Raw genomic sequence first — 12,309 nt, forward strand, 5'->3', positions numbered from 1 at the left:
GAAGCTGTGACTTCTCCTTGATGGAAAGATTATTTTGAATGTGTTAAATGGAAGTACTACATTTCTAAGATATTTTTCTAATTCATTTATAAAATTCTGTACTCTTCTGTAATATAAACCCTGATGTTGTTCTGAGAACGCAAGTCTCTCCTTCCTTTTCAGATACTTAAACATGTGTCAATTACAGTGAGTCGCATACGCCCTCGGGGCCTCTGTCCTCATATGCAGAGCCCGCGCACGGGGCTGCAGACCCTCTTCCGCAGCACGAATCCCCATTATCGGGGTCACCCCTCCGTGCCCACCTAGGCGGACACTCCCCCCCACCCTGCCCTGCAGGAGCTTCTCCGCGGCGCCCCGAGGGGCAGGGCGCAGGCGCGGGTGGTGTCAGCTGCACCGGCCCTTGGCGCCCACTCTCCCCACGTAGCATCTGACTAGGGCTGTGCCCGCAGGGACGGCCCCAAGGGGACCTCACACTCACCCAGGGACGCGGGATCCTGTCAGACTCCCCTGAACAGACCCTGTTTCCCCCAACACACGGGGGCGGGGTCAGTGCTGGGGCGGGGGTAGGGGCAGAGGGGTGCCAGCGCCAGTCCCAAACCTGGGTGGGGGGACATCCCCTCTATTCACCCGGAGCCCGGAGCCTCCCTCCTGAGGAAACGAGCCCCCTCTCCTGTCCCCAGAAGGACACCTCCCCTCTGATGACCCCGGGCTGCACCCGGCACCAGAGGCCATATCAACAATATTTTTGTTGTAGTTCATCCCAATTTGGGCAACTTTCATTTCTCTTTTTCTGCATAACTGGCTACATATTTCAGAAATACTATAGAGAACTTCTCAGTTTAGGAGCACGGGGGGCTTTGGGGTGGGGACACCCATCTCCCACCTGCACTGTGGGGCCGACACCACGACCTCTCCGGCCGCAGACCCCACACGCATCACCAGGCCTGCAGGTTCACAATGACTGACAGTCCCTGGGCACCACTGACCCGCAGCCACCCCGGCAGCGGGGTGGGGACATCACGCGGCCCAGGAGGAGCCTGAGGCTCAGAGACAGGTGGTGACGCTCACGGGCACACGGGCAGTGGGCGGCGAGGAACACTTACCCAGCAATCAGCGCTGTCCCGACCAGCCCCTAACCACGCACTGGCCCCTGAAGCTGAGGCGGGACCCTGTGGGGGGCAGAGCCCTGCCCCAGGAGCAAGGGCCGTGAGGAGGCAGGAAGGACCCAGGGGCCCGTCCCAGGGAGGTGGGGGGGATGCTGTGCTCAGCAACTAGGGAAGCCCCTAGGGCAGCCCGGCCCTGCAGGCGCAGTGACCCGTCAGACGCGGGTCTGCTGCCCTGGGCTCTGAGGGCAGCTGGACGGCTTGGCCCCTGAAGCACCCCCAGGGCTGGGGGACCCCGTCCCGGGCGAGGCCCCTCGGGATGTACTGGTGGGCGGGCTGGGGTGAGGGAGAACCCCGGGGAGGCTCTGGGAGGAGGGACGTGGCTGGTCCCCCTTCCCTGAAGGGGCGTGTCCGGGAAACCGGGAGCTGCCTGGCTGCTCCGCAGGGACCCAGGGCAGGGCTCCGGGAGGCTGTTCCCCTTCCTGCAGGCTGCGGACACAGAGCCCTCCCCCCAGTGCCACGCCCTGTGGTCGGCCTGTCCTCCGGGCACCGTGGCAACAGGGAGCAGCTGCCATGACGCCCACCCTCACGGCCCTGCTCTCCCTCGGTGAGCGCTGGGGCGCCCTGGTCAGGGAGGGACCCGCCCCCCAGCCCGGCCTGGTCTGTCGGGAAAGCACTCCCAGGGCTGGGGGACCCCGTCCCCGGGGCTCAGCAGCCTCTCGGGGAGGGAGTCTCTGCTCAGGCTCCAGGGCAGGGACCTCACCGGACTCTCTCCCAGGGCTGAGTGTGGGCCCGAGGACCTGCGCAGGCCAGTGAGTCTGTCCCCAGGGGCCCAGCCCCCTCCTCCTCAAGGGGACGAGGGCCCCCCACTGGGCAGCTGGGGATGGAGACCTGCAGGTCTGGGCTGAGCAGTGGGGCGTCTGGGAGGTTTGGGGCTGATCTGGGGACCCAGGGTGGGAGTGCTTGGGACCCAGCCTCTGGTTTCCTTCCAGGGACCCTCCCCAAACCCACCATCTGGGCTGAGCCAGGCTCTGCAGTCCCCCAGGGGAGCCCCATAACCATCTGGTGTCAGGGCACCCTGAGAGCCCAGTGGTACCATCTGGAGAAAGAGGGAAGCTCAGTAACCTGGGACACACAGAGCCCACTGGAGCCGAGGGACAAGGCCACGTTCTCCATCCAAACCATGACAAGGCAGCTCACAGGGACGTATAGCTGTTCCTATGACAGCCCCCCTGGCTGGTCAGAGTGCAGTGACCCCCTGGAGCTGGTGGTGACAGGTGAGACCCACTCAGGGCCCCAGCCCCAGTCTCTGCCCTCAGGAAGGGGGTCTGCTCTCAGGTGTCCCCTCTCCCAGCCCAGCCCTGGGAGTATGTGGGGACGTGAGCCCTATTTATCATGGCTGCCTCCCCTCTCCTAGGAGCCTACAGCAAACCCAGCCTCTCAGCCCTGCTCAGCCCTGTCATGACCTCAGGAGGGAACGTCACCCTTCAGTGTCACTCACGGCAGGGATTCAGTGGGTACATTCTGACTGAGGATGGAGAACACAAGCCCTCCAGGACCCTGGATGCACAGCGACTCCCTGGTGGGCAGCACCAGGCCCTGTTCCCCGTGGGCCCCGTGACCCCCAGCCACGGGTGGACATTCAGCTGCTATGGCTATTTGAGGCGCAGTCTCCAGGTGTGGTCGGAGCCCAGTGACCCCCTGGAGCTCCTGGTGTCAGGTGAGGACCAGCCCTGCCCCCTCTGGGTTTGGAGGCACCAGACAGGTTAGGGGGCTCTGCTCCCAGGAGAGCCCAGAGCAGGGGGTGGGATGAGGGGAGCCTGGGGCTCCTGGGCCAGAGACACAGGAGGTGAGGGACAGTGAGACCTGGGTCAGGACAGGAGGGGGCTTGGGGAGCAGCCCCTGCCATGCCCGCTGGTCTTTCCCCAAGTGTGTCTGGGAAGCCCTCCCTCCTGAGCCAGCAGGGCCCTGTCATGACCCCTGGGCAGAACCTGACCCTCCCGTGTCACTCTGGCGTCGGCCATGACAGGTTCGCTCTGACCCAGGATGGGGGACGAGGCCTCCCCCAGAGCCTTGTGTGGCAGCCCCAGGCCCACATCCCCCTGGGTCCTGTGAGACCCTCACACAGGGGACGGTACAGGTGCTATGGGGGACACAGCCTCTCCTCCAAGTGGTCGGCCCCCAGAGACCCCCTGGATGTCCTGGTGGCAGGTGAGGAGCCGGTGGGTCAGTCAGGGGCCCAGACTCTGCACAGGCCCTGCCGGGGTCCCTGGTGGTGATGTCCAGTTTGGGGGTGTGGAGACCCCAGGGAGGGAGAGAGGCAGAGAGGCTGGTGGCTCCATCAGAACAGGGCGGTGGCACCCTTCACCCACCGTCCTCTCCCTAGGACAGCTCCCGGACAGACCCTCCCTCTCAGTGCAGCCGGGCCCCACAGTGGCCTCAGGGGATAAGGTGACCCTGCTGTACCAGTCGTGGAGCCCAGGGGACACTTTCCTTCTGTCCAAGGAGGGGGCAGCCCAGCCCTGCCTGCGTCTCAGATCAAAGAACTGGGCACAGCAGAGCCAGGCCCAATTCCCCATGAGCCCTGTGACCTCAGCCCACGGGGGCACCTAGAGGTGCTACAGCTCAAACAGCAGCGCCCCCTACCTGCTGTCACAGCCCAGTGACCCCCTGAAGCTCCGGGGCTCAGGTGAGGGGCCCCTGATCTGTCCTGTCTGAGCTCTGTCACCTCTGGTCCCCATCTTCAGGAAGGCCTGGGACAGGAATGAATGAGGGGTGTAGGGGATCCTCAGAGGAGGCCTAGCCCAGGAGGGATAGAAGAGAGGCATCCCCCTGGGCCCCCATTCCACAGTGTCAGCACGGATGGGGTGTGTCAGGTGGAGGGAGGTGGGGGTGACCCAGGAGGTCGTGAGCAGACATAGTGGGAAGCAGGGGGCCCTGCTCACCCCTTAGTGTCCAGATCAGAAGGGGAGGCCCTGGGTGGGCAGCCCGACCTGACACCATCCTACAGAGAAGCAGCTGTGGGTCCCTCCCTGCAGGGCTCCCTCTGCAGCCCTGGGGCTCCCAGCTCAGGGCTCCCCTGAGACCAAGGAGGGTGGAGCTTGCTCTCCAGGTAACTTAGCCACTTGTGTGATTTCTTTATGGTTTTTACTTAATTTTATTTTCATTTACCTCACTTTATTTATTTTACATTTTTATTTGTTATAAAATTTATTTGCATTTTACCTTCATAAGAAATCAGTTGGGCTTTTTCCATTTAAGAAAACTTGAAGACTGGCTAACGTGATATTATAGTAGTTACAGGTTTACGGTGTGGGGATTTGACATTCGTGTGCATTATAAACGCTCACTTGCCACCGTCACCACACGCAATGATTCCCGGATTACCGACTGTGTTCCCCGTCCTGTACCTTTCATCCCCGTGACTTACATATTTTAGGACTGGAAGGTTCTCCCTCTTTGTCCCCTGCACGTATTTCGCCCGTCCCCACACCCTCCTTCCCTCTGGCCACCCCCCGATCGTTCTCTGTACGTCTAAGTCTGTTTAGGGTTTTTATTTATTTGCTTATTAGTCTTCTGCTTTGATTCTACATACTTGGGGTCAGTCCCCCACACAGTGTTTTGATTATCACAGGCCTTTTGTAGAGTTTGCGACAGGGAGCGCGGTCCCTCCAGCTCTGCTCCTCCTCAGGATTGCTGTGCCCCCGGGGTGCTCTGTGGCTGCACGCACGGTGCGGACTATGCGCCCCAGCTCCGTGTTCAATGCCGTTGCAATCTGGATAGGGTTTGCACTGTGTGCATGGATTGTGGGGTGGCATGCCATTTACAGTGTGTCGTATATTGCAACTTACATATTTTATGTATCATACACAGCATAATATATATCAGGTTGAGGTTCATTACATTTGAACACGTTCTGCAAGCACTACCCTATTATTATTAGTCATCCTGCTCTTTATCTATATGATGCCATGACTTACATCCTTTTATTTTGTATATCCCTTGGCTACTGTATGGAAGTGATTTTACTGCTTTTTCCTTAGAACTTCATCCTAGCTGGTAACTGATGGATCTGTGACCTTCTGTGCTCTTCCCACCAGTGATATTTTTCCCTTTTATAATTTTCCTAGGTCTGCTTATGGCCTCCCCCCATAAAGCAGTCCATTTAACATCTCTGTAAGGCCGGTGTAGCGGTGGTGAACCCCTCTAACTGTTGCCCGTCTGGGAGACTCTCTCTCACCTTCCAATCTGAACGATGACCTTCCGGGCAGGGGATTCCTGGCTGTCGGTTTTGTCCTTCCAGCTCTGTGAGTGTGTCAGGCCCCTCCACCCTGGCCTGCGGAGTCTGCTGGTAATCAGCTGACAGCCTTATGGGGCTCCCCTGGCCCGGAACTGTCTCCTCTCCTACTGGTGCATTGAAGGTGCTTTTTAATCCTTGATCTTTGCCTTTTTAGTTTTCTTGTGTCCTGGTGTGGATCCTTGGCTTCATCTTGTTTGGGACTCTCTGTGCCTCCAGGACCTGGATGCCTGTTTCTTTCCCCAGGTGGGGGAGTTTCAGCTATAACTTCATCAAATACGTCCTCTGCCCTTTCTCTCCTCTTCCCCTTCTGGGACGCCCATAATGCCAGCGTCAGTGTCCTTGCTGTGGTCCCATGGGCGTTCCTTACGTGCCCCTGAGGTTTTTGAATTCTTCTGTCCATTTGCTCTTCTGTCTGGGTGCCTCCCACTGTCCCGTCTCCCAGATCACTGCCCCGTTCTTCTGCACCTTTGGACCTGCTGCGGGGTCCCTCCTCTGTGCTTCTCATTTCAGTTGTATTCTTGAGCTCTGAGCGGCTCACTTTTACATTTCTATCCCTTCCCTGAAATCTTTTCTGAGCTCATCCACTCCTCTCCCCACCTTTGTGACCAGCACTTTGAGCTCATTATCAGGTAGATCGCTTATCTCCACCTCATTTAGCAATTCTTCTAGCATTTTCTTCTTTCACTTGGCCCATGTTCCTCTGCCTCCTCACGCTGTCTGGCTCTCTGCATTTGTTTCCATGTATCAGGGAGGTGGGCTGTGTTCCCTGGTCCTCAAAGCAGTGGTCTGATGTGATAGGCATCCTGTGTTGCCCAGAAGGGCAATATCCCTGCCATGAGGACCGGATGCCCCAGGGGTGTCCTCTGCCAGGCTCTTTCCACCCTCCTGTGTGTCTGAGCCCTGACTCTGCGAGTGGGCTGTGGGGGAGCCTGCCTCTCTGCCCGGCTGGCAGCACTGGCGGCCCGACTACTGCAGCTGCACTTTGAGGAGGGCTTCCTCCTGGCCAGGTGCCCGGGAGGCCTGGTTGGATCTCCTACAGGTGTGCTGGTGAGTGGGGCCACCTACTCAGGGCTGGGGAAGCTCTGGGGGCTCTGTCAGGGTGGGGCTGGTCCCCGGGTGTGCTGGGGTGGGAGTTGCTTGTAGAGGTGCCTGCACAGGGGAAGGCTGGGGTGCAGCGAAGCCCGCGGGCTGAAGCCTGATGTTGTAGGAGCTCATCTTCCCAGGGCCGCTCTCAAGGGCCAGGCAAAGCATTTCCTGGGCTTTATCCCTCTTCCCCTCTGTGCCTCGCTCCCTCCAGCTACTGGGCTGGGCTGGGCTTGGAGCCCAAGCAGCTCTGCCCCTTTTACACTGTCAGTGTGGCCTCCTCCGTGGCATCTGGGGAAGGTCCTCTCTGCGGGACCTCAGGTCGTTTTCTGAATGAGTTTCATGATGTGTGGTTGCTGCCTGCGTCTGTGCTGGGAGGGGGCTGTCACAGTGTCCTCCTATTCTGCCATCTGCCCAGAACCCTCGGAAGTCAATCACTTTCCAACTGATCACTACTTTACTGATAACACTTACACCAACCCCAAGGAAACTGCAGTCTCACTCACCATCGTGCACCAAACCCACCGACATCAACACCTCTTGATGATGACGACCATGTAAAATGCTGACTGGGACAGTGTCATTTCAAGGGAACATCCCCGTGGTCAGCCCCAGTCACCCTGTGGCAAACACACTGAACAGTCTGTTTTCTGCAACAGCACTATGGACTTACCCATTTCTCTTCATTTCTCTGTTTCAGCAGGGTTTCCTTAGGGAAAAAACTTTTTGGAAAACTAAATTGTGAATTTCTTTTCCAGACAATTATATGCCTCCTGAACAATTACATTTTCTCTGATGTATAATCATGGTGAGATATATTTAAAAGTCTTTTGGTATCAGATACTAGGATGCTAACCCTACAGGGTCATGTCTGTCACTCATAGTTTCTGAAAAGTATAAGCCTATTTCAGTGCTTCATGTGGAGATCTGTAGGAAGACTGATTTCTAACATTTTTTTTTATGTCAAAAGGGTTCAGTGGATTTGAAGAATTCCCTATTTTTTTGTGCCCCCCCCCCCAGTTTTACAACAGCACTGATTTTCTCTGTTCCTTAACGATTTGAAGACAAGAACTGCGCCCTCCTCTTTCTGGACATTATATATGGGAAAGGTAGATAGTCTTTTAAGATATAAGACAAGCGATTAGTCTTCTCTCCTTGAATATGTGCAGCAGTTTCCAAAGTTTCGTGGAGCGAGAAAGAGGTGTGGCGGAGGAGGAGGAGGGTGGGCTCCCTCCTCTGGCCTGCGCCCCCCGCCTGACTCACGTGCCCCACGCGCACAGCCCCCAGCGCCCGCCTCTCCTCTGGACGCTCCCTCCACCCCGCAGACACGACTTCATTCCTTCCCCAAGAACATGCTTAGACCCGTCTGGGGACCCGCTCTTCCTGTAGCCTGCAATGTGCCTTGTCTGGGTCTTCATGCGACCCTCTCGGGCATTGTGTCTGATTCAGGAATCACCTTAAATGTCATCTCAAGTGTGACTGTGTCTGTGGCACTGCTCACAACAGGCCTGCCTTGGTAGATGCACACAGGACCACACTCACAAAGCAGAAATTCACTTTACATGCCCCTCTGAATTAATATCACCCTTCAGAAAATGTATCTTTGTCTCTGTGTGTCCCCTGCGAGTAGGCCTGACTCTGTGATGTATGATTTAATGACAAAATAAGTAGATGGGAAACTCCAGGTCGTGATTAAAATGCAGCCCTGAGAGGGAGGAAATGGGGTGGGGGTGCAGTGGGGGGACCTGGGGCAGAGCCTAACCCTCTGTGCTCCTGCATTCAGGCGACTCCGAGACCAGCCCCTCAGCCTAGGATCTGGGTCCCCAGCCGCTGAGTGAAGGGAAGTTCTCACATCCAGACGAAAGAGCTCACATGGTGCCCAACCCAAGAATAAACAGGGCAAGAGCTCAGTTATTTCTGTATCGAGACTGTTTTTCCCCTGAGGCCTGAGCTCTCGGGGCCACATCTGCTCCAAATGGAGTCAGAAGCAAAGCATGAATTGAAAAGACAGGGAGGCTGAAAGGACCCAATGAGAGCAGAGGGGGTCCTCCTGCAGCAGAGGGAGGGCTGCTCAGGCGGCTTGATGGGCATCTCTTGAGAAACGGAGGGGTCAGAAGGCCACAGAGCCCAGGCTCCTCAACTCCTCATCTAGCCCTGCTTTTTACTGTTCTCAGTGGCAGCTGACCCCATCAGCTCATCACAGAACCAGTCGGCCCCCAGGAAAGCTGAACAGGAGCAATTCTCAGCCATGGGGCCGGGCCGAGGGTCCTATCCTGTCAGGGGACTGTGGGTATCCAGGGTATACATCCAGGATCCTGGGGTGATTTCAGTCGGTGCTGACCTCTGTGACCTCTTTGCCAACAATTCCCAGCCTCCCACCCCCAGGATTACACGGTGGGGAATCTCGTCCGGATGGGCGTGGCTGGTGTGGTCCTGGTGGTCCTCGGGGTGCTGCTGTTCCAGGCTCGACACAGCCCTGCAAACCGCCAAGGTGCAGCCAGGAGGCCCACGCAGGAGAACAAGCCAAGGATCCCGGGGACAGAGCCTGGGAAGTGACCTTGGGTGCCCCGGAGCTTCTGGAGAAGTGTCTGGGGCGCATGCTGTGTGAGCCGTGTGCAGGCCACCGTGAGGTGGAGGAGGCGGTGTTCACGTGCAGGGACGAGGCCTGTACTCTTCTGCCATTAAGCTGCAGAATGTTCCCTCCCGACCACAGCTGAGGGTCTTGACTGGCTCCTGTCTCTCCCCATTTCTGTGAAATCTGCTTATTCCCTGCATGCTGATTGGGTCGCCATCGCCAGACACATCTACTCTGGTACGTGTTTGTGTAATAAATTTTTATTTATTTCTAGTTAATACATACCTTGAAGGACACTAAGGAATCTCCATCTCTCGACTGCAGAGCAGGCAATCTCCTTTAATAAATTGTCACAACAAAGAGAACAACAATCAAGCCTGATAAAGATAAATCCAAAGTGATGCCCTAACACCCTCTCTGGGCCCCACAAGCCTTCCACTTGTCATCAGATGCCGCTGTGCAGTCTGCTCAGAAATATCCTCCTGGAACCAAGACATCCTTTGGAGGGAGAGCTGGACTGACCTGCTGTTAAAAACGCTGACTCACGGCATTTGTCCATTTCTCTGGTGTATATGCTCCCGTCATGGCCAAGTTTAAGGACCAATGTGAGGCCCTGGTGCAGTCGGGAAGTGATGCACAGAATTGACTTTCACAAACCAGGAAAGCCAGAGGGGGACCCCTCTTTTTGCACTCTGAGAGCCCCAGCCTGTGCTGGAGTTTCCTTGCATTTGATGTGTGGGGATCATCCCTACTCAGTGGTGTGGCACAGTTTCCGTGAATGTCAGTCATGGGAGAGAATAGTGGACACACAGAATTCCAATAGGCTCTCTGTAGGAGTGCTAATTACATCAATCAATTAGAAAGAAGACTGACTTACCCAGTAAAGTAAGAGACACCTGGCACTGATCATAAGTATATACTGTAAAGGAAATGTGTGCATGTGCACTGGGACCCATTCACAAGAACCCTGGTAAGAGAGAATCAGCTCCCCTTTCCTGTGTCAGAGGCCCTCGTCTGCCAGGCCGTGGATCTGTCCGTCTGGTTCTCTCTGTTCTCCTCACAGGCGCAGAACCGGACAAGCAGGCTGGGCCCGCCTGGGTCCCCGGGGGCCCCACCTGTATTTCCGGAGGGGAGGGGTGTGGCCTGCTGGGGCACCTGCCCAGACCTGGTCCTCGGGCGAGTCCCCACACCCCAGAAAACATCAACAAGTGAACTGCTATCATGAACAAAACAACTCTGGGAGACCTTATCGTCCACTTAGGAAGTTTTAGCAACTGTGGAACGAAAAAATCTGAGAATTGCTGCACAAGAAGAGATGGAAAACAACATCCCTTGGCAGCGTCATCCCATCCCCTGAGCGAGCACTGAACCGCCAAGAAGGAACTTCACAGCTAGAAAGAGCTCATCTCACCGGGGAAGGAAGAGGAGGGGCCCTGTGCGCGGACCCCAAGACGTCACCCAGCCCAAACCGGCAAAGCGGAGATGTGTTGAGCCCCATGGGAACGAGGAAGAAAAGCAGAAGCTCCTGCTGGCATACATGCTCTCAGCAGATTTTGCCACCAGTGAACACAAGGCCCAGTACAGCTGCCACAGCCTCTGCAGGTCTTGCCAGCTTTTGCCCAGGTGCTCGCATTCACTGACACCAGCTTTCTGAGTCTCTCCCTGCCCCTGCTGGTGACCGGGAGCCATGCTAGCAGCCACATCAGGCTTCTGTAGCCGTGTGAGTGCAGGACGCCAGCCAAGACTCCCTGGCACCCCCTGCACTGTGCCCACACTAAGGGTCAGCCTCTCCAGCTGGGACCCGACTCCTGTCTCTGGCCTCTGCTGAGACAGGGCAGCATTAGGAAAGCACACCCCCAGCTCCAGATGCCGCTGCTGCCCGCTCCAGGCCTGAGCTACAGGACCCGGGGGCACTGCTTAAGACCCCAAGAGCCCTCACAACCCCCACAGACCACCACCGCCTCACCCAATTAAGGGCCACACAGTCGTTAATGCCATGCACCCAAGTGGGTGAGCCAAAGAGACATCACCACCACCACCCCCGAATTTGGTGACATCACCCCCAAACAAAATATAAATCCTGCACTACTAGACCCAGGGTCACTTTCACCCACTGGAAAAAGGCTTCCTTCCCCAAGCTAGCAAAGGAAGATAAACAAAACTGACAGACCTTTATCTGGGAAATTGCCTTCTCAGAAATAAATGAGAGGACTCAAATAAATAAAATCAGAAATGAGAGAGGATACTTTATAAGTGATACCACTGAAACCCACAGGATCATGAAAAACTACCGTAAACACTTACACATGAAGAAACAGGACAACCGAGAAGATGTGGATAAATTATTAGAAACATGCAACCTATCAAGACTGAGGGTCAAGAAGAAATAGAAAATCTGAACAGACCAATATGAGTAAAGAAATTGAATCAGAATAAAAAACTTCCCAGTATACAGAAACCCAAGAATGGATGGTTTCAGTGGAGAATTCTACTAAATGTTTAAAGAACTAACACCAGTCCTCTCACCTCTATCCTCAAACTCTTCCAAATAATTGAAGAGGAAATAATCCCAAACTACAAAATCCCTAATTTTATGAGGCCCGTCCCTGACATGAATGCCAGATAAGGACACTACGAGAAAATAAAATTACAGACCACTGTCCACATATGGATGCAAAAATTCTGAACAAAATATTAGTAAAACAAACTTATTGAAACATTCAAAGGGTCATACACCATGATCAAGTGGGATTTACTCCTGGGGTTCAACATAGGCAAATTGATTAAAATGATATACTATGTTAATAAAATGGAAGATAAAACTTACGATCATCTCAACAGATGCCAAAAGCATTGACAAAATGCAATTCCCTTTCATGAAAAAATGCTCGACAAACTGGGTGTAGAAGAACATACCCCAACACAATAAAGGCCCTATATGACAAGCCCACAGCTAACATCATGTCCAATGGTTAAAGGTCAAAAGCTTTTCCTCTAAGATCAGGAACAAAGCAAAGATGCCCACTCTCACTTTTATTCAACATAGTACTGGAAATCCTAGCCAGAGAAATCAGAGAGCAAAAAAAGAAATAAAAGGCATCCAAATCAGAAAGAAAGATGTAAAACTGTTTCTGTTTGCAGATGACATGATATTATATATAGAAAATCCTAAAGACTACAGCAAAAAGAACTCTAGAACTAATTGATGAATTCAGTAAAGTTGCAGGATACAAAATCAACATACAGAA

General features: G+C 54.9%; 1 protein-coding gene and 1 pseudogene across 1 annotated transcript in view; both read left to right on the plus strand.

The window, feature by feature from the left end:
• LOC140847137 (zinc finger protein 541-like) overlaps positions 1 to 12,309 on the plus strand; it is a 223,221-nt gene that overhangs the window by 101,580 nt on the left and 109,332 nt on the right.
• Positions 1,677 to 9,047, plus strand: LOC140847168 (leukocyte immunoglobulin-like receptor subfamily A member 6; annotated as a pseudogene).

This window comes from Manis javanica, chromosome 17, assembly GCF_040802235.1.
Source record: "Manis javanica isolate MJ-LG chromosome 17, MJ_LKY, whole genome shotgun sequence".
In the NCBI taxonomy this organism is placed as follows: Eukaryota; Metazoa; Chordata; class Mammalia; order Pholidota; family Manidae; genus Manis; species Manis javanica.